The following is a 20,012-nucleotide window of genomic DNA, read 5'->3' as shown; positions in this document are numbered from 1 at the left end:
TTGTAGCATTAGGGTTGCAAACACTGCCTCTGGAGGCCGGGCATCCTGAATCAGAATCGACTCATTTAGCTGAGCTTGGGGTCACCTTTTTAAGGTTCAGAGTTTCTGTCTCTACTTGTAAAATGAGAGTAACAAAAATGTGCAGCTTCTAAGGTCAGGGTACAGATTGAACTTTATGGAAAGCATTTAATATGTGCTCAATAAAAAGTAGTTGATACCATTATTATTATTATATTTTAGCACTGTAGTTAGTATCAAGGGACTCTCGGCAAGTGTGAGACTCCCATGCATGTTAGTCAAGAGACACTGAGCACTGTGGTAGGTCCTGGGGCACCAAAGCGAGCGGGATAGATACAGCCTTCACCTTCATGAAGCTTGTTGGGGTGTGTGTGTGTGTGTGTTTTGACCTGCACATTGTTTATAAACAAAACATAAAGCAAACATTTTTAAGTCAGGTGACTTCACACTAAAGCGCAGATTTCTGGCTCCTTTTTGAAAACATCAGAAAATCTGCGAGCAAGTGAGCTATCTCTCCACAGGCCAGCCTGCTCCTCCAGAGCCCTCATGAGTCCTTAAAACACAGTGCCAGTCTTCTACCTGAGAAAGGCCCACTGGCTTCTCTAATTAAGAGAAAACTCCCTTGGGCTACACATGATGAGGGGCCCAGGGGATCATGAGAGACAAGGAAGCTGAGGACACAGATCTAGGGGACCAGAACTGAAATGCAGGGACAGAACGGAGAATTGGCACCCGACCTCTGTCGCTGGTTTTATTTGTCTCTCAGCTCAGCTCGCTTTCTTTGGCTGGACACAGAAAACCCTGGAGGGGAATTCTGATTCCAACTAGCTCTTTGCACAGCTAATTATTTAGGGCTCCCAGAAGGTTGAAGAGAACAATGACTTCCCCAGCAGTTACAGTTGGACGAGCTTAGTTCCTTTTCTTCGCCATAGGGGGTCAGAACCACAGGAGGGGAGCTATTTGTTTTGGTCTTAAACCAAATCTGCCCCGAGACACAGACAGATGTTCTGACCCGAGACCAGGAAAGCTACTATTTCAATGCCTAGCAATTCTCCTCTCTTGCCTCTCTACTCGGCCTACAGACTCATAATATGCTCTTTGCTTTTTCCCCATTGAAAGAGTTCACTTCTCTCCTTTACAGACAAGAAGTAATGTTCAGAAAAAAAATACTATCTGCCCAAGAATTGCATCCCTCCTCCCAAGTGAGATATTTCATGTTTCCTAGGCAGGGAGGATAAAGACAAACAGGGGAGCTAACTGGGATGGATCAGCGAAACAACGGAAGCTCATTTGTACACAACTTGCTAATGAGTATCTACAACTTTGTTCTAATAGGAAATGCATGACAAGTCCCTCAAAAAAACAAAGAAACAGGAGAGAAAAATATACGCTCCACAGCTGTGACCCCTACAGCAGGGTGATACAAACTTCCAACAGCCCCAGGGAGACTGTTTCTCCGTCCACCCAAAACTGTTATCATCAGTGGTGTCCGTTCCTTTTAAACAGAATGAAATGGATTTAGTCGTCTGCTACAGTCTGCTTCTAGCCTTCCTACAGCTGAATACATTTTCACTCTTGGCTGTTCCAACAGAGATTCATTGGGTTTTCTTGTTAACTAGATAAATCCCCAGAAGACAAGCTAAGGCCCATTTTCTGAATAAACGTATACTCAATCTCATTTATTCATCCAATCACGTAATACCTGTTTACTGAGTGCCTTGTAAGAGTCAAGCTCTGTGCTAGGTGCCAGAGATACAAAGGTGGGTAAAAACAAAGAGAGACCCTGCCCTCAAGGAGTCTAGGGGAGACAGATAGTAATCAAAAGACATCACCAATGCAAAACTGACCCTCTGAAAGCTGTCTAAGGAGAGGTGTCTGGACCTATAACAAAGAAGGAGTCTGGCTAAGTGGATATAACAGAAGCAAAAAAAAAAAAACAAAAAACCAAAAACAAAAACAAAACAAAAAAAAACAACCTCAGAAGAAATAACACTTGAGCTGATTTACAGGCTCTAGATACCAGACAAGCAAAGGCCCTTTGGTGAGACTGAACAGAGTGAATACAGGGACTGAACAGAGTTCAGTCTGACAGGAGTGAAGAATCCACAAAAGGACAAAGTGAGGAAGAAGAGTGTTAATGGTGGCCATGCAAGGCCTTGTGGGCCACTTCAAGAATTTTGAGCAATGGGAAGCCATTTTTGGGCTTTTAAGCAGAGTGTGATGGTAGTAGTTGATAAGATCATATTTATGCTTTGAAAAAAAAATAGATTTGTGTAGAAGGGAGGCAGTGTGAGTTCAGGTAGGCCAGTTAGTCTAGATCGGCTAGACTAAAGACGTCTAGTAGGGATAGTAATTTGGACTTGGGTGGAATGGTGCTAGAGGTGATGGAGTCAAGTTCTGACAATACTTGCTTTGGGACCAACCCAATGTGCCACACGCACATCAATGGCCCAAGACAGGTACTAACTATAATCCCTGGTTCTGTGGAGCTGAGTAAAGATATTCAGAAAGACCAAACCACACAGGGCATAAGCACATCTAAACTCCTCCATCCCCAGCCGCAGGGTTACCCCTATGCGCTCTGAGTCATCATAGCTCTGTATCTGCATTTACAAATTCTGAGAGAGTCCACAGGAAGACCAATTAAATAGGCAGGGAAGAAAGCACTCGCCATTGAGTAGTGAAAAGAAAGATGGTAACAGGCAAATTTCAGTGGAAGCTGGTGAAATGTTGAATTTCCATTCTAGTGTCATTAGCACTGTTTCTGATTTTTAAAAAACAAAAAATATTTTGGTTAATCAAAACTACGAGTCAATCAACTGTTTTGTAATGACAGCTCCTGTGGTCATAAATCTTTGCTATCGCCTGCAGCTGACATGGTCTCAGTCCACAGGAGAACAAGCAGCAGAAGACTAATGTTTCTCTTCGTTTCCCCCAAAGGGAGTTAGGCAATGAGTAATAAAAGGATATAAATTATTCACAATGCTTTCTCGAAGTTTATGATTCAGGGTTTGGGAGAAATAATGGAAGGAGGGGAGTGGAAACAGAATCCTGAATGATAAAATTTCTTCTGAAAATGGAAGGGTGAGTTTCTCGGGTAGATCCAACTCACCACACACGGGGCTTCCAGATTCTCAGCAGCAGCCTCTGGTCCTTGCGCAGAATGGTTCACTCACTCCTCATATGTGCTTGGACAATCATTATTAACCTGTGGTCACCTGAGGGGGGCTCAGTTTCTGCCAATCCAGTTTCTCTAGACTTTTGTGGAAGTAAAGAGAGGACGAGAGAGACAGAGGGAGAAGAGGGCTGGAGAGAGGTTAAGTCTAGCTCGGTGACAAAGTACTGAGGGAATGGAAGGACAAAAGTGTATCATCTGATGGAGGAGAGAGGACATCTGCTTTGGTTTTACTTTTAGGAAATTGCAGGCATTATTGTAGTAAAAGATATGGACGTGGGTAGAAAGTGGGTAAGAGCGGAAGGGTTGTTTGTTTATTTGTTTGTCTTTTGATAAAGCTAATTCATAAATCAGAACCCACAAGATGGAAGCTGGCCCAGCGGCCCCAGCTCATGTCACAAATCTAAACCTAAGTCAGCCCGCACTTGTGGGAAATACCTGTCAGGGGAACCTAACACACACCCATCACAGTCCTCCAACTCAGCTCTAGAGCGCTCACCTTGCCCTAGAAAACAGACTTGCTCATCTCACAATCATGCCCTGTTTCTAATGCTCCATCAAACTCACTCTCGCCCGAAATCCCTCAGGAAGGCTACTCCACTGCTCTGCCCTGGACGTCTCCAATCCCATAGATTGTTTTCCCTTGAACAAAGGACATCAAACTCATTACTAAATCATTTTAGTTTTGTCATTTGACAGTGTGTTTATAAATGTGGCCTGGGTCAGATATACGGTTCTCCTTCACCATTTCTAAGAAATACAATAAAGGATTTCAGCAATTTTGAGACTCTGCTCTGTTGCCAGACAGGATTTCCTTGACTGTAAACACTGAAATTAAATCATGTGCATCCACTCTTTAGAAACACATTTATTGAACCTACCAGATGCAGGCACTGTACTGGGCACTATTAATGGCAGAAAGAATTGAAAAACCCTTGGTGATCCAGCCTCGGTTTACCTTCCAAGTTTTATCTCCTGCTAGTTCTCCTTCAAAACTGAGATCACAGCCATTTTGTTCTGCAGTTCCCAGAACATTTTGTTCTGCTTCCCCTCCTCATACATAAACATGCTTCTTTCTGCACTGAACGCTCTCCCTCCCTCGTCCTGCAGCACTGCACAGCCCCACCTGCACCTGGCTGATGCCTACCGCTCTTCCTGTCTCAGCTGAGATGTCACTTCCTCAGGACACCACCCAGAACTCTGAGGTGAGTCGCAGCCTCTACTCTGGGCTCTCAATGGGCTTATCTCAACTAAGTCTAGGTAGCATTCGATAATTAGATGGTGTGCAAACTTTTCGACAGCAGGGACTAAATCTTTGTTATTTTTGTATCTCCAGCCCCTAGCATACCACGGGACACATACAAAATACCCAAAAAATCTTTGATGAATGAAGACATGCAATATGTGATGCCCAACTTCAAGGAACTTTTAGTGTAGTTAGTAAAGATATAACCATTTGAAATATAACACAGCACAAGGCATATAAAACAAGTGCCTTACGTATAACAAACTAGGTATTCAGAGGAAGCAAAGCTCACTTTTGGCTGAGGTGATGGGAGCAACAGCAGTAACAATTCCACATCTGTGACACAAGTGTCATGTTAGTTGTTTTCATAAATGCAACAGGATAATATTATCCCCATTAACAAATGAGGAACCCAAGGTTCACAGAGGTTAAATGATTTTTCAAAGTTACATAGCTAATAACCAGCACAGCCAGGATTTGAATTCTGAACACAAGATTTCAAAACATTGAGGATGGGAAGGTGGCTATCCTAGGCAGAGGGAAAACACAGATAAAACATAGATTTTTTAAATTAAAATTACAAAGGCATTTTGGGGCCATGTACTGGGGACTTAAAAAAAAAAAAGATCAAGTTGATGGTATGCAACAATGCTGGAGACATCAATGTTAGGAAGTGAGCGACTAGATTGTTAGGGACCCTGCATGCCAGGCTAAAAAACTGGCATCATTTTATGGCCACCAAGGAGCTTTAGAGTAGAGGAAACATGACCAGAGATGCATCTCTCAAAGATTTATTCAGCAGCGGACACAGGCTGGACTGGGAGACAGGACTGAAGTTTGCAGAGAAGAAAAAAAACTCAGAGCCTAGTGCAACTTTCTGACTCTAAAACCACTGATTTCTGGGAATGAAGTAGAAAGGATGGAGGCAAGCTGTCCTGTGACAGAAGAAACAGCAGCCCTTGACAGCTGAGTTATTGTGTGTCTGTATTAAGCCAAAATGACAGGGACACTAATGAGGAAGTCGGCCAGAAAAACAAGAAGTATCATGGAAGATACTGGTTTGAGGAGAAACTTTTTAAACATGCTAAGAAAAAAAAAAAGACACTGAAGGGGAACTCTCTAGGAAATAGTTAGAAAGGTGGGACCAGAGAACCAGAGAGTGACTAGTGCAAGCAATGCAACTGGGGGCCATTTGCCTTAATGTACAAATGGAAGCATAAAAATGTGGCTATGTCTTTAAAGGCTGAGGAATAGAAAAAGAGGGTTGGAAGATATGTAACAAACCTTGGTTAACACTCACACTTAGACAGCAGGAATAGGAAGATGAACAAGTAAAAGATGCTAAAGAATTAAGATCTAAATGCCCAGTATGAGCCAGGCACTATGCCAGAAACTTTTCCTATGTTATTCAGTGGAGTAGGTACTATCTTTTTTTGATAAACACTGAGGTTGAAGAATAATGATCTTGCCCGAGGCCATACAACTGGTGACAGAGGTGAGATCAAAACTATGTCTGACTTGAGGAGCATCTCATTCAGGCTATGCTGCTGATCTGGACAGGGCTGTGGTCCGGAGGCTGCTGGAGGGGAAGACTTTTCAGAGTGGACAGAATGAACTCAAGCAAGGGAAATGAGGACTGAGAAAAGGCCACTGAGTTTGGGGACTCCCATCTTAGAGACAGTTGTGGTATAGGACCTAACATTGGGCCTCAATATTGTATGCTACCTTGACATGTGGGGAAAATCAGGATGGCCTCCAGTGGCCTAACCACAAGTTCCTCTTCCCATCGTGCTCCTGGGGATTAAAGTCCCCCAGCCAAGCAGCTCTCCTTATCACAGCGACCAGACAGAGTTCCTATCTATCCCTGAGTAAAGGCTTTCAGTTTCCTGTCAGCCCCTGGAATTATTCAAACAAGCCAATTACATCTTCCTGCAGGAACCAAGGGTCCCTCACCCTCTTGGTACTGCCTCTCACAGCCCCTGGTTACTCGCTCTATTCCCAAGGGCAATCCTTTTGGAGCTTTGTGGGGGGCCCAGCACTCTCCTCCCCCAGGCTGCTGAGTATATGTGGCTAAAAAACTGCTGTCAATCTCATCTCTCCAGTGTTGGGGGTCGTGTGTTTGGCCATCCCCATATCCCTAGGGTGGAAATCTCTTCCTCCAACACTGTGTGAGTAGAGGGTAGTTAAAACAATAGAGGACACTAAAGTGTTCACTATGGAAGCTCCGTGGGTAAAATGCTTCACTTTAACAAGTATCGGCTTTACTACAAATGAGGAAATCCGAGAAATGAATGACTGCTCCTTTCTGGTTTTATACAAGAGGAGACAAGAGGAGAGGTTAGACGGGCACCTTGGGTTCACAGTAGTAAATGCTTCTTTCATTTTAATGCTGTTTTCTTCTCCAGTATTTTTTTTTTTTTGACAAGATCCTGTCCAGATGCTGCATAAGAATCACATTTTTCCAGAATTTACAGAGAGCTATTGTAAGCAATAAGAGAAAGGCAAAAAGCCTAGCAGAAAATCAGGAAAAGAGATATGAATAGGTAAGAATTCCCCAAGTAGGAATAGAAATGACCGATAAAGGGAAAATGTTCAACCTCATTCTTAATCAAAGAAATTCAAACAAAATCCACAATGAACCATTTCTTTGCATCTTTCAGGTTGATAAAGATTAAGAAGATTTACACTACCTAGTAGTGTTCGTGGTGTTAAATGGAATCAGAGACTCTCACATGCAGATGGGATGAGCAGAAATTAGTTGCAAGGCAGCAGTTTTTGTTGAATTTTTAATTATATTTTACATATACAATTTAATTTCTAGGATTACACCTTGAGGAAACAACTTGTCCTTAAAGTTCACAAAGATGTATGTATGAGAATGTTTATTCTATTGTTTTTTGTAATATTGAAACCCCAGAAACAATCTTAGTGTCTATCAACAGGGCATTGGCTAAATAAATGTGCTATATCTATAAAATGGATTTCTAAGCAGTCTTTTAAAATGATGACATAGATGCATATTTATCAACATAGATGATAACCAAGTTAAAAGAAACAACTAGATTACAAAAAGACATGTGGAATATTATACATATCACAGAAAATTTTGTATGCTTCTAAGGACATTCATAGTGAGACATTAGGAACGAAAATTTATAAAATTTAAATATCTCCAACTATTCAATTTCAGGTGAGTCTTACTCTTCTTTTATTTATCCCAAAAGCACAAATCAATAATTGAGGTAGGGGAAATTTTTCATTTTAGGAGGAAAAATACATTGAGCAATGGATATTTCCCTTCAAAAAGAAAACATACACACCTCAGAAAGAAATGAGACAAATTACATGCATGCTTTGATTTTGTACTTATATTTGCTTCTCAACAGAAAAATGTGAAATCCTGAAAAGAAGGGAATCAGCCATGCACTGGATTTCTCATAGGAAGTACATGTACTAAACTGAGGCTTTTGTGTTCCTAGCAGGAGGCTGTGGATAAACACTGAAAACCAGAAGGAGCCTGGGTCCAATAGATGCTGGCCAGCCCCTCTCTGATTGAAAAGGGCACCTTAGTGGTGACCAGTGAGATTTTCAGTCCACGTTCTCAACAATGGCTAATTTTTGTTTTTGCCTTTGACCTTGCAAACTATTCAAACCTACAGCTCCAATAAGTCCCACTCTTAGAAATTTTCACCTCTTGACAGCAAATGCCACTGTTTCAAAATCCCATTGGTGCCTATTTGCTGTTAGGAACTTTTTTGTTAAGGTACATGTGACCTACAAAATATTTTTCTCAAAACCTCACTCTCTGAGAAATCAGTTACTGATTTATCTCCCAATTCTATCACCCAGAGGAGGGCAAAAGGTGATAAAACAGAGCCCACAGAGAGTTTAATTCAGAAAGACAGACACCTAATTTAGTTATTGTGAAAAATAACAAACCCTACTACGTCCTTTTAGAAATTTTGAAGTAATGATCTCCGTGTATCCCATGAGGCATCTGTCATGCTCCCAATAACGCCACTTGTGACAGCTCTAAGAGAAGCAATATACATTGGCCTCTTAGGTCTTGAAGAATGCACAACTTAATCCAGCTGGAAATGGTTGTGTTGTTGACCCCAGGGTTCCTTACATTAGAACAAATTCAGACACAAACTCTGAGACAGTTCCGGAATATTATATGAGGGTGAATTACAGGCAGTCACACAACCTAGCATTGTCCTTTAAAGTGTTTTTATGAGGCAGAGCCAAAGGCTGGCAAACCTCTCCTTCACCACAGAGGAAATCTAGGCTAAAAAGGAAAATACGAAGTTTATGAACTATTTAAAAAAATAAAGCTGTAGAGTTAGGGAGTTATGGATTAAGTTCCGATCCATTAATTCTTTTATTCCCTGACTTAGAGATGGCTGAAGATATGCGGCCCTCTGGTGGGTGACAGAAACACTCCCGTGCAGAAGGCCCTGGGACGGAGAGAAGTGGCTGGCAGAGTAGAGGGCGGACCCACTCGGTCGGGTGATAATTTATACAGGAATCTGGAATTCAATAATCTCATATCCCCCAGGTAAGGGAAAGATCTGCTCCCCCCTTTCATTTGGGAGTTCTATTACATTAAGCAATATGCTGTTTGGCCAGACATGCCATTGTTCTCTTGAAGGAAATTAATTTCTTGATTCTTCCCGCTAGTAAAATCCCAATTTAGTGCTTAAAGTTTTCTCAGGGCACTACTAGATGAAATAAAGTCTAAAGCATCTCTTGTGGGATCTCACAAGGTACAGATGGAAACAATAGAGGGAAGGCGAGTTGAAGAGGGGACGTGGGGCGGGGGAGGGACTGGGTGTTAACCTTCCCCCCCACAAGCCACATGTGTGATTTGTTAACAGTGTTCTATAGTCTTAACTCTTGGCTGAGTAGGACTATTTTATTATTTCCATAGGAAATTTATTTTCAAGCATGTAAGATCTCTGAACAGGATAAATAAAAGATTACAGGGAAAAGAAACAGAGGGGTTTCTGGTTGTTTAAAAGGCAACTCATCAAGCCTTTACCTGCAAAAGGAAAAGGTCAGGATCAATAAAAGGGCCTTTCCTTTGGAAGGAGATCTGTTTTCAATTGAACACAAATAAACCCTTATGGCGGGCCTTCTGAAGACCAAGGAAATATTGAACTGTAGAAGGGATCTGGCTTTGCCAGGAAAATCAGACTGCTCTGTTTGAAATTCCCTAACAACATCAAAACAAAACAAAACAGAACAAACGGAGCCCCCACCCCACTCCCTTCCACAGCCCTCTGCCTGACAGGCAAATGCTAGATACCCTGCAAAAGAGCAGCAGGTCCTCATATATAAACATGTTACTACTTATAGGGGCAATTTTATTCCAAAACTGGCTTTTTCAAGACACTGTCTTAAGTGTGATGTTAACAGGAGGAATCCCATGTATAAGGCGAGTCTGGTTTGGAAAACACTGCAGGACACTGAGCATCTCTGACGACAAAACACCCACTCTTAAAGATGTCTTGGTCAAACTCACCATAGTTAGCTCTTCTAACAGGTCCAGCTGCCTTTGTCAGGTATTGACTCAACCACTGTGAAGAGGTACTTTGACTATCATTTGGGAGAGAGACAAGGAATGGCATTTTTTCTCAGCTTTATTTTCTTTCACAAATCTGAATGCTTGCTGCAGTGGTACTGTTGTTGTGAATATCTATCCCTTCTATACATATACACACATAACATGCACTGCACACACACTATAAATTCTACCAGTATCTCAAGGTCTGTCTGCTCAATAGATAAAAATCCTTCAACCTCCCTTCTCTGGACTCTATCAGAGCTCGCAAACCCAAGTTTTCCTGGAGCCAGGGGGCTTAATTTGTCTGCAAGCCAATTTTCAGACATACGTATTCACTGCTGAGTGGTGGAGACACGGCAACCAGAGAGCACATGCCCCACCTGAAGGGGCAGCAGCCAGTCAGCCCCACCCCACTGGAGCCATATGGGAATGCAGGCCCATTGCCACCAGATCTTCCAATGTTTTAAGAGAAGCCAAAAATCTGCATTTTAGGTGAAATATCCCAACTGTAAATGTAGGCTCAGTTAAGAAAGTTAAGAAGACAACAGCTCTGTGATCTGCATTGGACCCAGGGAACCACTAATGTGCAACTTCTGGTCTCTACCAAACACATGAAGCTTAATGATGAATGACACGTGTGTAAGAGGTGTATGTGTATGTCCGACATCACCAACTAGATTAGTGTGCCCCAAAGAGACTGAGACAAATTCATGTTATATGCAACTTGGAAATTGAGCAGGGATTTACCTAGTCTTCAACTTTTGCTGAAGCTTCAAATAATGTAAGGGGGGCCGGAAATATTTATATTCAGAAAAGAAGAACATTGGTCAAAAAAGTTCAGGAACACTGAGCCTGATGGTAAGACACTGGTGGGCCGGGACTATATCCTTATCTATTTTATTCAGGAGTGCTAACTATATAGGTTTGATCAGAGCTGATTTGAATATTTCAAGGAACCAGACGCCAGACTACCATTTCATAAAGCAGAAATCTAATTTTGCCACATTGCACGTAGGAGTACGAATAAATTTCCCAGCTGTCAGCAAAGGATCCCATTCTTTGGTCAGTTCTTAGTAAAAGCTGCTTGCACCTAAATATTTTTACTTTATAACCTTAACAGTTCTAAATTCATCTAAAAGAGTAAAGAAAAATGTCTGGCACAAAGAATGCATTCAAAGCATTGTAGTTAAACTTAACTAAAAGGAAGAAACAAAAGATGAAACTTCCATGCATCTTGTCTCTCCGTAGAGTAGAGAGAGCGCCCTGTGGCTTGGGCTTCTTTTACCAAAAGCATACCCATACCTTTTTGTCAGATAAACTTATTTGGTTTTCCTTGGGTAATGGGGTGAAGATTGTACAAGGTTTCAACGCCTTTTTTTTTTACCAACTCAAATTGTCCCTTAGAGGTTCAAAGTACGAACAAAGTGCTTCGCTGCACGAAAGTGCTGTCTGCTTTTGTCTGGCAAATATGATGCCAGCTGAAAAGCCTGATGGGTCTGTAATTTGTCACGGGCGCAACACAACTGAGCTCCAGGCTGCTTCCACCAGAGAGCGAATTCAACTTTATGAAGGAAAGTGTGGACAGAAAAGCCTTCCAGCAAGATTCCCAATAACCAGAATATGGACATGAGATCCAAAGATTAATAAAACACAGACCTGGGAGAGAGTATCGATGAAGTAGAAGCCTAAGGAGAGAAGAAGCAGGATTTGTGCCTGTTTTTTTATATTGAAGGGAAAACGATGGGCACAGAGAAAAGAGGAAGACCTCTGCTGCCACCTGTAATCCTGTAACAACTCTAGGAATTAGACCACAATACCTTTGTTTCTACAGATGTGGAAATAGGCTCAGAAAAGCTGGGTGACTTGTCCGTAGTCTTTCCCAGCCAGTTAGTCACCTAAATGGAGTTTGGCCAGGTCTTTCTGGCTCTAAAGCTCAAGACTCGTCACTATATAAAGCCAGCTTCCAAAAAGTCACCAAGACAGTCAGTGGCATTCAATTAGCTATGCTGTGAAGCTACAGACTAGGGATAGGGTATTGTTCATCTTTTAGCTTAATTTTTGTTAAAGAAACAATAGACCAACCATGAAGAACAATCTGCCAAGCTATAGAAAATCTGTCCTGTTGCCAGTAAATGTGTTTTATTCAAATATATTTTAAGCACTTATTAATATATTTAAGATCCGCCATATAGTAGAGAGATAGAAATTCAAATACATTCAAGGTAAGAACAAAGGTAACTCCCCCCTTTTTAATGCATAAATGGAAAGATATTTTCATTGAAAAGAATGTTCAGTTAACTCAATCACCAAATATTTATTGAGAAACCACCTGTGCCAGAATTTGTCCTAGATTCTGAGGATGATAGAGTGAAGAAGACAGAGAAGGCCCATGGAAGGAATTTGCTTTGCTTTAGAATCAGACTAAACAAAGCAAAGGAGAGAGAGGCAGGGGAAGGAGCCATTTATGATTTGTGATAAATGCTGTGAAGCAAATACTGGGGTGCTCTGACAGAGAATAAATGGAAGACATCCTCTAGACAGGGAGGACAAGGAGGGTCTCCCTAAGGTGAAGATGTTCAAATGGTAAGATTTAAATTAGGAGAAAAAAGTCAACCACGTAAGAGGTTGAGGAAAGGGTATTCCAACCAGAGGTTTGTGAGTCTACAAAGAGCCAGTGAGGATGAGCTCAGTTTGCTCTGGGAAGCTACAGCAGACCACCGTGAGTGGATGCAGCAAGCCTGAGTGGGCTGTGTAGTACGAGCTGAAGGGGAGAAGTGGGTAGGAACCAGTCAGACAGGCCATCATGGGTCTTGTCCTTCATAGAGTGAGTCTGGATTTAATTCTAAGCTAAGTGGAAAGCTGTTAAATGATTTGGTCTTACAAGGGACCACTGTGGACAGAGCAATGATTTTATTTCAGCTGACGTGTAAAGAATGGGTGAGAAGTTGACTAGTGTGGACGTGGGAGACTAGGCTGTAGCTTGGGAGATAGCACTTGGATGTTCTGTTGGATATGCACCATTCACTGTCCAGATCTACCCTCCACACATTCCTATCCTGTTGTCTACCTCAGAGGCTGGCTTATATAGATGGCAGCCAAGGGTTCCCTCGCCTTCTGACTTCCAGTTGGGTTTGGCCATTGGGAAGCCCCAACAAGAGATCAGGGGAAAGGAGGAGGGAGAAGTTGGGATCTTTACTCCCTTAGCTCGCCACTAGCCTAGCCCTTGGGGTTTATTACGGTCTGATTGTATCCCTCAGTCAAGGATGCTGGTCCTGTCAGGTGGCCTCTGTCAGATGGACTCTCCCAAAGCTCTCCCTCTGGGTTCCAGCACCTCTCTGTCCCCATGTACCTTCCCTCTCCTTTCGCCTTCAGTCCTTGGGTAGTACCAGAAAAGGCTGCTACTAGCCTCAAGGCACTGCACTCAGGGCCTTGGGGTTTGAAAATGATACTTTTATTAAACTCTAGTCAAATTACCCTATTTGTGTAAGCCATCTGTTTCCTGCTGGGTTCCTTATTGATACAGGGAGAGGCAAGATTTGATTTTGAATAGTTCGGATACTGTGATCCTTGACTAATATCCTGTTCTGCTGATGCTTTGTGTTTGTGATCTAAGGGTCACAAACCCAAAAATGTTAGCAAGAAATCATGCACCTCTTTCCTCCCTCAGGAAAACCAATAACATAAATTGACCAAAGAGATAAAATGCCACAATCATGGGTGTGAAAGTTCAGAAAACAAAACAATGTATAGTCACCAATACTTGACTTCAGGCCAGTTACAAAGAGCTCTTGCTTGACTATCTAGATTTATATTTCTCATTCAATTTCTCATTTATTTAATCAATGTTTACTGAGTGCCTAGTACTTGTAAGGCACTATTTTACACAGTAGGGGAAGAGCAGAGACCAAATCAAAATATCTACTCTCCTGGAGCTTACACTCTAGAAGAGAGTCAGGAAATAAACAAATCAACAATATCTTACACGCTCATGATAAACAGTTAAAGAGGACAGAGTGGGAGATTTATAAACAAGAGAGAATATTTCCTTTCTTTAAAGGCGATATTTGAGCAGAGACCTAAAGTTAGGGATGACGTTAAGTGGTGATGATAGCCAAGGGAAGCACGACCCGGGAGAGGAAACCCAAAGGCTGGGGCAGGAACTGAGCAACCCTGAAAGGCCAGTGTAGCTGGAGCAGAGGTGGTGAGGACAGTCGGGAGCCTACCCAGCGAGGGAGACAGACAGGACAAGCCCACCAACCCCTCTTAGAACATTTGGCTTCTATTTTGAGAAAGGAACTCATTAGGATTTTGATCAGAGTAGTGGCAGCAAATGTCTTAGTTTTTAAAGGATCAGTCTAGCTGCTGTGTTGGAAAATACGGTGGCAAGGATAGAAAGAGGGAAACCACTAAGGCAAAAGGCTAGGACAGAGATGCTGGTGACTTGGACCAGGGTGGAAGCATTTATGTTTGACAAGCCTTGCAGACGCCCACGGAGGGGATGAGTAGGCATCTGTGGCTGAACCATTTTAAAGTGAACTACAGATATGCTAACACTTCAGCCCTAAACACTTCAACTTGCATCTCCAAAAAACAAAGATTCTCCTCCATAACCACAATACTCTTACCACACCTCACAAAATTAATTAACAATCAAAGCCTGGAGTTGAGACAAGGAGTCTGAATTTGGCTGGAGACAGGAATTTGGAAAACATCAGTACACAGCCATGAGTCTAAATGATACCACCTAGGGAGTGAACAGAGGGAGAAGAGACAAGTTCTAAGGATGGAATGCTGATGCGTTGTGGACTGACAAGTCAGAAAGAGGAAGAGGACCTAGTGAAAGAAACTGAAAAGGTATGGCCAGTAAGGGTAAGAGGAAAAACTAGAGGAGATGGTGTCCCCAAAGCCAACTGAGAAAAGTATTTCAAGAAGAAAGAAGTGATCATCTGGTCATGTGTTGTTGATGGATCAAGTGAGACTAGAACTGAGAGTAGAGTAATGGATTTAGCAAAGAAGGGGCTTGTAATGACTCAGACAATATTTTGAGAAGTAGTGGTGTTGCAAGTCTGATGGAGAGAACACGTGTAGACAACTCTTCTGATGTTCTTTGCTGCCGATGGGGAGCAGAGAAATGTTTGGTAGCTAGCAGGAGTTAAGCAGGTTTTCCTTTTTTTCATTCTTCTTAAATTTGGGAGATATTACAGCAGTTTTTAATGGTTCTGGGAATTATCTAGCAGAAAGAGGGGAACTTGAATGATGCAAGAGAGAGCAGATAAAAGCAGGAACAAAAGGAGATGGGATCCAGGGCACCATGAAGGTCAGTGGGTAGGAGCAGAACAGTTCATCCTCTGAAACAAAACACATGGTGAGTTGCAGACAGGCTGGGGAGAACAGGTGGAGGTTTCCTCCTGACTGAGCATTTCTCAGTGAAATAGCAAGTCAGGTCGTCCACATAACACAAAAAGCAGCAAGGAGTCACTGGAGGTCTCAGGAGATAAGAGAGTCTGTAACTGTCATCCAGGGCAAGTGGGTGGAGTAGGGACAGGTAGCAGGATTGTGTTGGGCTCCAAACTGCCTTTGATGTGAATCTATAAATTCCATTAATACTAATGAGAAACATTAATATTAGTCAAAGGTAGAGAAACAAAGAAGATAGTCATGTGAGGAAAACACAGAAGTCGTAGTCATCCGAAGCTACAAGAATTCCAAATGTTGCATTTGGTGGTGTTCTCCTAAAGTTACCACAGGAGATACTCATTGGACCTGGGTAAGGGGAAAGTGTAGGCCAGCCGCTGTGACTGAAAATGAGCTGAACTAAAAGGAGCATGGGGATTCCCGCTTTCCCCAACAGAAGAGCAATTCAACATTTAAAGATCTGGAAATGATCTTTATTGTAGGTTCTTGCTCATTTAGCCTTTCAGGTTCTGGGAATGAGAAAAATAAATCTGAAACTCTACTTTTGAAAGCTTGCTTGTAATTTATCCCTGGTATGTAAAAGCCCAGCTCCTAGATATATCAAAAAACAAACAAACAAACAAACAAAACTAATGACCCCTGACATTAGAATTTAAATGTCCTGCATGCAAATTCACTTTTCCTCCACTCTTTTGTAATGCAATAACTAGTGAGAATTAGAATTGCAAAAATGCCAAAAGAGCTACATGGAAATTATACAACAAAGTAGTTTCATGGTGATATTGAGAAAGGAATAAGAAATGAATAGAAGATAACAGAGAGACAGAATCTGTAGTTATGTATGTGTGAGTGTGTGTATGTGCACGTGTGTCTGAGATAGCAAGATAAAATGTGTACTTCTTTGCTTTGTTCTCCCTGACCAAAATTTAAAGTAAAAACACTTTGTTGGTCACACTTCCATCATGTAACATATGGGTCCTCTTTTAGTTCCAAATGATTTTCATTAAATGGATTTTGAAATATTTATTTTTAAATAAATATAAAGGAGACCTTCAGAATATGTAATTTAAAAAAATACAAAGTCAAGCAATTATCGAAACACACTTTCCAATATTCTCTGTTACTATTTTTTTTTCGAATTATTGTTTCTTACATTCCTAGGTGCCACAGAAGTCCAATGAGATACAGATGTTTTTCTCTGGCCTTCAGTTAAACACTTGAACTGTGGCCATGAAAGTGAGATAAACCGTTTCATGCCCTCTAGCAGGCACACATTACATAATGCAAACTAGTTTTGAAAAACCATTTGGATCGTACGATATGTCAGCTGCACAGACATCTACTCATGCCTGCTCCCTCCCCTCACTCCTCACCCTTACTTTCCTTTGGTGTCTCTCCCACCTATGTAATGAAAGAGAAGCTTCTCTACTTAGGACACAAGGAGATAGAAAAGAAAAGCCAATGTCTAATAAATTTCTCCTTACTTTTCTACTTGCTTCCATCAATCTAAGGTAATTTCATATAGATCCTGGGCTCACATATCCAAAGAGAACTCAATGATCAAACAAAAAGCAGTCCAAACAAGAGTAGACAATTCAACGTATGTATGGTGAGCAATTTGCTGTGGTGCAAAGAGTAAATGATATGGCATCAAAACACCCTGTGTAGCTGACACCAGCACATTCCTATCAATATCTATTCTCCAGTTTTCTGTTACTAATAGAACCCTGATTTTGTTGTTGCTTGGAGTGGCACACATAAAAATACTCAGCTCCCAGAATTCCTTGCATCTAAGGATGATCAACAATATATTAATTGGCCAATAAGATCCATAAGAAGTTGCTAGGTGGGCCTCCCAGGAAAGCTTGTTAGAGAGGGAAGACTCAGATGACAAATAGTTTGTTGGCTTGTGCCTTTTGCCCACTGCCCTTCCTTTTTCTCCTGCCTCTGGCCAAAGATGGAGCAGCCAGTTTGCACCACGAGGCCAAAAATCCCATGGTAAGACATAACCAAGAAGGAAGACAAAAGGAGCTGGGTCCTGATAACTCTGAATTTGCTTAAGTATCCTGGAAAAAGTAAACCCCTCTTTGGGCAAGCCACTGCAATAATAAAATGTATGTGTCAACTCAGCTTGGCCGTGGTTCCCAGATGTTTGGTCAAACATGTTTGGATATTGCTATGAAGAGATTTTTTAGATGAAATTAACGTTGAAATCACTAGACTTTGAATAAAGCACAACGCCCTCCATAATGTGGGTGGGCCTCAGCCAATCAGTTGAAGACCTTAAAAAAAAAATCTCCCCAGAAGAAGAGGAAATTCTGCCAGCAGACGGCCTTCGGACTTGAGGTCCAATATCAACTCTTTCCTGAGTCTCCAGCCTACCAGCCTACCTGGCAGATTTTGGAGTTGCCAGCTTCAATCCTGTGAGACAATTCCTTAAAATAAATCAATCTCTCTTCTCCTCTCTCTTTTTCTCTTCCTTGCTCTCTCTAGATAGAGAGCTAGATACATAGATACATAGATAGATAGATATTTCTGTGTGTGTGTGTGAGAGAAAGAGAGACAGAGAGACAGAGAGAAAGAGAGAGAGATCTCCCTTATTGATTCTGTGTCTCTGAAGAATCCTGACTACTCCACCAATAATATAATTGGGTGTCTGTTTATTACAGCTGAAAGCAGTCCTCTCTGACACGTAGTATCTACCACTTCATGAGCTCTATAACTGTGTACATTCCTTTGTGACCCTCAGCCACCAGATCTGCAAAATGGGAATATGCGTAGTCCTGTCTCCACAGGCTGGTTATGAGAGCTACATAGCTGCATGAGACAGCATTTGTAAGAGGGCTATGTAAGTTGTAAAGCCCAGTGGAAATGTTAGGAAGCATTGTCACGACAGGCTCGCTGTGCCAATTCATGACCATATTCTTCATTTATGGTTACATCAATTTAAAATAATAATTATCTTTAAATCTGACCATTAAAAAGTCATTATATCGTATGTCTATTACATCTTAACAAAGCTGGGAAAAAAGTCATTATTGAACATATGGAAGTTCAGAAAAGCACAAGGAAGGAAACATTCAACCCCCTCCACCCTAAAGCTACTGTTACCTGCTAATAACTATTGTTTTCTTTTCTGAGTTCTTATTCTGCTCCAGGAAGTGTATGAAGCTCTTTAATGCATTAACTCTACCCTTTGGAGGTAGGTACTATTTTTGTGTCCATTTTGCAGATGACAAAACTGAGGATTAGAGAGGTAAACAACTTGTCCCAGGTTAGTCCTAGCTTTCCAGCTAGGAAGTGGCAAAACCAGGGTTCAAATTCAGGTCTGAATGATGCCAAAGCCGAAGCTCTTAACTGTGAAGTTACTTGGCAGGTGATGAACTGCGTTCCTTAATAATGTATTTGCTGATACAGAATTGGAAAGCGATCAGGTAACCTTATATAAGTAAAAACAGTATCAGCGCATTACCCAGCACATAAACAGATCAAGGTTCTTGTATCACAGGGCTGCTAGCTCTCTTGTCCGGGACAGCATTTTAACTTGAGATGAAGTGGAAGACTGCTCCATAATAGCTACTGTCTCTAACACTGCCTTTCACTTCAGATAAAGATACCCCTTGTCGGGTACCCTGAAGTTTACCTACAGAAGGCTGGGTTTATCCATTTCAAATTTCCCATACACCCACTATCTCATTTTATTTGCCCTATAGCCCTCCGAATCAAAAAGAACAATATTATTAAGTCCATTTTCCAGGTGAAAGAATCGACTCCTGGAGAGGTTAAGTAAGTTGCCCAAGGTCACACAGCAAATTAGCGGTACAAGCAGGGCTGGAAAGCCTACCTCCTGACATCCAGCCCAGCACACTTTGCACACTCAGCACACCTGTCGCTCCCAGCATCCCTGAGGGGCTTAGAGTTGATAGGGTATGCTATCAACCCCTCGAGGCAAAAACTGTCCCATCTGGGTAGGAAGATGCACACGCGTGGACATGCACGCACTACATACACTGTAACTGCATTGGCCAAAATGGCTTTACAACAGTCCAGTCAGGGATGCAGAAAACTCACAGGATGCTTTTCAGAAACAGGCCAATTTCCCCATGAAATGGGATTTCCTCAGTTGTAAGAGGATGGGTGGGTGGGTAAGTGGATGGACTGTATTAACAATGGCACAGTGGACTGCAGGGTGAAAGTTCTTTTAACCTTCATTGCTGTTAAGCAGTGACAGTGCAAACCCAGACTGTCAAAGAGGCATGCCCAAGAAAGAACATGAAGAAAAGTTTCACCTTAACCTTTCTGTGACTTTCTATTTCTAAATTACAGGTTATTAAACATAGTTCTTTGGGAATAACAAATGAATAGTTTGAGTCACTGTATATGATATTTATAAAAAGTAAAGAACAAGGGAGTATTGATTTAAAAAAGAAAAAATCCCAAGATGGTATTATGGTCATACTCAGTCTTATCTGAAACCAAACAAGGTACAAATGGAGGTAAAGCACCACACTTTCAACTCAGTGTCAAAGCCAGGATTTTCAGGTGGAAACATCTGCCTTTCATAAGCTAAACAAGCAGTCAGATATTTGCCT

General features: G+C 41.7%; 1 protein-coding gene and 1 long non-coding RNA gene across 8 annotated transcripts in view; one reads left to right on the top strand and one right to left on the bottom strand.

The window, feature by feature from the left end:
• Nucleotides 1–20,012, bottom strand: part of FHIT (fragile histidine triad diadenosine triphosphatase) — a 1,254,006-nt gene that overhangs the window by 839,804 nt on the left and 394,190 nt on the right. The gene's annotated exons all lie outside the window — the stretch shown is intronic.
• LOC116657106 lies at nt 2,099–19,405 on the top strand. Its single transcript, XR_004312083.1, has 3 exons — nt 2,099–2,382; nt 9,530–9,536; nt 19,393–19,405. It is a non-coding gene; the product is annotated as an uncharacterized LOC116657106 (long non-coding RNA).

Source organism: Camelus ferus, chromosome 17 (assembly GCF_009834535.1).
Source record: "Camelus ferus isolate YT-003-E chromosome 17, BCGSAC_Cfer_1.0, whole genome shotgun sequence".
Classification (NCBI taxonomy): Eukaryota; Metazoa; Chordata; class Mammalia; order Artiodactyla; family Camelidae; genus Camelus; species Camelus ferus.
The sequence above is the reverse complement of the archived record's forward strand: the minus strand, read 5'-3'. Positions and strand labels throughout refer to the sequence as shown.